We start from the raw sequence: 5,312 nt of genomic DNA on the forward strand, positions 1-5,312 counted from the left end.
TTTATATTCGCTTTTAGAATCATGCATGCATAGAAGTATATGCTCATATTCTAAATCATAAAAACATACATCATACATAAAATCATATTTCAAAAAGTTATTTTTAAATTTTATATTTACATTGAAAAATTTTATATTTTAGACTCTTTAGTCCATACACTTATATTCCAATATAAAATTATATATAACCAAAATAATATTCATATCTATAATCTAACAAAAGTACATATTCCTAGTATTACAATTCATTATATATATTCAGAATTTAAATTATATCTCACAAGATAGGGTGAATATGAACAATTCTATCTTGAGTATTATATGGCCATAGTTAATTATACATTACAAGATATACAAACGTAAGACATTTACATTTAAAAGCATATGGTATAAAGCTATATATTCAGTTATAACATTAAAATTTCTTCACATCTAGTGGCATGACACAATTACATATACTTATTTAAAATCACTTTGCAAAAATTCTAATTTCTAACTCACACTTAAAATTATATATTGGAAAGTCATATATTCATACATAAAATTATATTACAACATAATTGCACTTAAAATTATACTACTAAAAATTAGAAATGTACCGTTAAGCTTAGATTACAAAAATCATATTCATATTTAACATGATAAGGATATTACATCGCAGTTCAAGTTATATGAAACAAAATACATTTCCATATTTAAAGTGATGTATTACAGCAGAAAGTGAAAATTTTCAAATTCAAGTAAGAAACCGCTGCTATTTACTTTACAAGTCTGAATTTAGCAAACATTTAAAAATGGGAAACTGGAGCGCACTGAATGACAGCTCCCTCATCCAGCGGAGTCAGCCGGAGGAGGGGCGAAGGAATGGCATCTTAGCTCAGCTTGATAGCTGCCTCATAATAATAAGGTTCTAGGGAGTGATAACTTGATAACTCAATAAAAACCTATAAATAAATGAAAACCAAAAAATTTTAAAGGAAAAAACTGGAAATAAAAATGACAAAATTTGGAAAAATAATGAAAACAAAATATAAATGAAAAATTCCCATGAAGATAAAAATCTTAAATTAAAAAAAAAAAAAACCAAAAATAAGACATATAGGGTCTGGCGCCTTGGCCTAGTGGCTAAAGTCCTCGCCTTGAACACACCAGGATCCCATGTGGACACCAGTTCTAATCCCGGCAGCTCCACTTCCCATCCAGCTCACTGCCTGTGGCCTGGGAAAGCAGTTGAGGACGGCCCAAAGCCTTGGGACCCTGCACCCATGTGGGAGACCCGGAAGAGGTTCCTGGCTTCAGATTGGCACAGCACCAGGCATTGCACTCACTTGGGGAGTGAATCATTGGACGGAAGATCTTCCTCTCTGTCTCTCCTCCTCTCTGTATATCTGACTTTGTAATAAAAACAAATAAATCTTTAAAAAAATATAGCTTAAAAATATAGCTTTAAAATATAGCTTAAAAATATAGCTTTTTATACTTTTAAAAAAGCAAGACATATAAACCTATGAAAACAGAACTGAGAATTTAAAGTAAAAATGTATAAAAACGAAAATAGATTTTAAAAGTAAAAGAAATATGCTGGACGTAGTGATGGGAAAATCGGTGCATGCTTACATGCTTCTTTTCTAACCTGGATTTTTCAATCAATGATTAAAAAAAAAAAAAAAAACACTTGAGGAGAGAATGTCTTTTCACCAGAAGGGTTTGAAAATGCCTCATCTTTTTTTTTTTGTTGGGGGGCAGGTAATATCATCACTGAAAAAAATTATCTGGTTGAAAATGTATTTATTTGGGAAGGTAGAGTGTCAGATCTCTCTCTCTCTCTCTCTCTGCAACTCTTTCAGATGTGAAGGGCACTGTTCACCCAGGGAGCTCTGAATCACTTCATTACCCTGCCCCCACCATTCTGACAGAAAAATAGTGTGGAGTTGGGCAGGGCAAAACTGCAGGGGGCAAGCAGTCAGAGATGGGGAAATCCCTATTAGCTATGAAACCAATCATGGAAAATAATTTTTTAATATGTTAAATATTTAAATGTGAACCCATTTTGTACAATAGCAACAGTTTACAATATTGATAATTTACAATATGAATAACTTATGTCACTTTCCTGGTGACCCAAGAATCACAATAATTCTTGTGTTACTTAAAGCATAGGCAAGAATGTTGCAAAATGATCTCATAAATATTTTAAAATGATAATTTCTTCTGAGAAATCTATTCCCTTCTTCTTACGCCACTTTTCATGTAGGACTTTTTCTGTTTATTTCACAGGTGGAAAATAATGTCCCCTCACATTGTATTTTATGTGATACATTTTCATATAAAAAAAGAAAAAAGTAAACATACATGTATATGACGTATGTCTTAGTTTTTGGATCAGTGGTTGCTGGACCAGGCACATGAGCTGCTCTTGGGAACTACGAAGTGTAAATTCCATTCCCTTAGAATTATAGTGTGACCATACAGGCAGGGCTAAGCCACTACCTGTAACTCCAGCAATCCATAAGAGCAATGGTTTCTTCACCAAGGTTCCACTTCTGATTCAACCCTCTGCTAGCGAGACCCACAAAACATCCTCTAATGGTGCAAGTGCTTGAGTCACCTTTTTCTACGATGGAAACCCAGATGAAGCTCCTGGTTATGCTTTCTACTTGGTCCATTACGGTCCAGTAGTGGCCAACTGTGGAGTGAATCAGTAGATGGTGTCTGTCTCTCCCTCTAACTCCACTGAGGTAAATAAATGTTCTTACAAATAATACTTCTGTGCATGACAACACCGTTAAAAATAAATTCTTGACACATGTTTGTATGCACAACAGATTATCAGAGCAGGCCTGGTGATCAGGGAGTAACTAACAAGTAATAAATTCATAAACATACCACTGAAGAAGTTGTACAGCTGTATCTACATTAATTCAGACACAGCAGGCATCAAAGCTTGAAGATTATCACCACCGAAACAGAGTATAATATAATGGCAGTGGCAGTCAGTACCTTTCTAAATGCATATGTGCCCAACAACATTATAAAACATAAAGCAAATATTCATAGATACAATGGGATGGAAGAATCCATTCCTAGTTGTGGATTGCTACACTCCTTTATCAGAGAAGAAAAGATGGTAGTAGGAGAAAATCAAGGGTGGGAGAGTTTATAGTTGGACTCAGCAATACATCAACGGGATATAACTGACAGAATACAAATTTTCTCAAACTTACACAGAATGTTCAACAAGACAGACCATATTCTGGTGACAACATCATGTAAAAACTTGAAAAAAAAGTCATGGTGTCTTTTCTGTCAAATTATTTCAAGTGTTATTGCAAATAGACACTAGAGAAATAACTGCAAAACCCCCAAGTATGTGGAAATTAAATATTGCATGTTTAAATAACATCTAGGCTAAGAAATAACTTCATACATATTTGAAAGCACTAAAATGAAAATTAAGTTTCAAACTTTGTGAAGTGCAGTAAATGAAGCTCCTAGTGATGAATTTATAGAATTGAAGATATGTATTTCAAGACAACATATAAAAAGCCATGTTTGTCATGTTAAGAAACTACAACAGGGGCTGGCTTTGTGGCACAGCTAGTAAAGTCACAGCATGCAATGCTGGCATCCCATATGGATGCTAGTCTGACTTCCGACACAGCTCTCTGCTAATGTACTTAGAAAATCAACAGAAAATGGACCGGTTCTTTGAGTTCCTGTACCCACATAACAGACCCAGAAAAATCCTGGCTCCTGGTTTTGGTTTGGTCCAGTCCTGGCCTTTGTGGCCATGGGGGAGTGAACCAGTGCATGACAGATCTCCCTTTCTCTGTCTTTGTCTCTCTCTCTCTCTCTCTCTCTCTAACTGTGCCTTTTAAATACAATTAGCATCTTTAAAAACAATAAAATACGTTAAACACAGGGAAGCAGAACATCTAGGCATATTAAAGAGTGCACTGTGGATCAAACTGAAGAAAGGTAATAATTAAGAAAGTCAGCTAAATTGAAAGTTCACATAAATCTAGTAAATCTTCAACAACATTAAATAGTAAAGAAGAGAGTGATGAAGCAATCAGTGAATAGGAATGACAGGAGAGATGAACATTGTAAGAATAGTAAAACATTGTAAGATAATAAAAGAATATCATGTACAGTCAGTGGTCCAAAATTGCACACTCTCAACAAAATGATCTCTAGGTATGTCAAAACTATATTCACTTAATGAGTTTAAACCTGTTGAAATGATAACTATGTAAAGACAAATTTCAAGTTTAGCAAAGACTTCTTCAGACTTAAGTGCATGCAATACTATTTTTAGAATGGTCACAAGTCTCACAACTAATGAGAATCTCCACTGAAGCACATTTAATTTCACTGATGTAGAATTTTAACACTTAAGAAACAAAAAACCAAGAATTTAAAAACTTAAGAAAAAAACAATTGCTGGATTGTGATTAAGATCCTCCCACCAATCAACTTCCTATGAAATACCAGTCTCAAGTTACTCACATATTAATCCACCTTACTACAATACCTGGAAAATCAGGTGATTAGACTATCATAAAGTGCGACTTCCCTTCCCCAACTCCAATCAAGGAGAGGTTGAAGATACCCCTCACTTCCAGGAATGAGAATTTAGGCCCAGGTTTTTAGTACTACACCCTAATCAAGACTTCATCCACTCTGGGAAGTCCTGCTCCAAAGCCTAAACACGTTAATTAAGGCACTAAAAATGTGTAAGAAAGTGCTCTCCACCAATGTCAGATAACACACTGTGATTCTGTAGAGGTGAAAGGACAGGAAAATGAATAAAGTGATCTTCTGGACGAGCAAACAGGGAATTTTCATTTCCTCTCTCCATACAAGCTTACTTTGAAAATGGCAAGAAACTGGAATCTGGCCTTTTTTTTCCCCTCTCAGACCAGACACCTAGGAACTTTGACTCTTACATATCTCTGATTTGAGGACTTGCTGGGTTATATCATTGCCCCGAAGACCCAGACTTCACTGTACCTCAATCCCTTCCAACTCAGATGATGTTAAAATGTAGTTACCTTGACAACTAATCAGAGATCCTATTAAATATCTGTATGGAGCAGCTAAACATCCCTGTCATCCATCAAACAAGTTCTGCATGTCCTCTTCTTGTGTTTCAGTGATCATCCCACGGGATCAGCCTGGCACTGTTCACTCTCTCGTCCCTGACAGCAACGGACTACTACCCCTTTTTGTCTTGGTCGAGATGCCCAGGAGGCAGACTAACAGTCCACCTATGATGAAGCAAAACACCACTCTTTTACTGACTGGCTTAT

Source organism: Ochotona princeps, chromosome Y (genome assembly GCF_030435755.1).
Source record: "Ochotona princeps isolate mOchPri1 chromosome Y, mOchPri1.hap1, whole genome shotgun sequence".
NCBI classification, from domain to species: Eukaryota; Metazoa; Chordata; class Mammalia; order Lagomorpha; family Ochotonidae; genus Ochotona; species Ochotona princeps.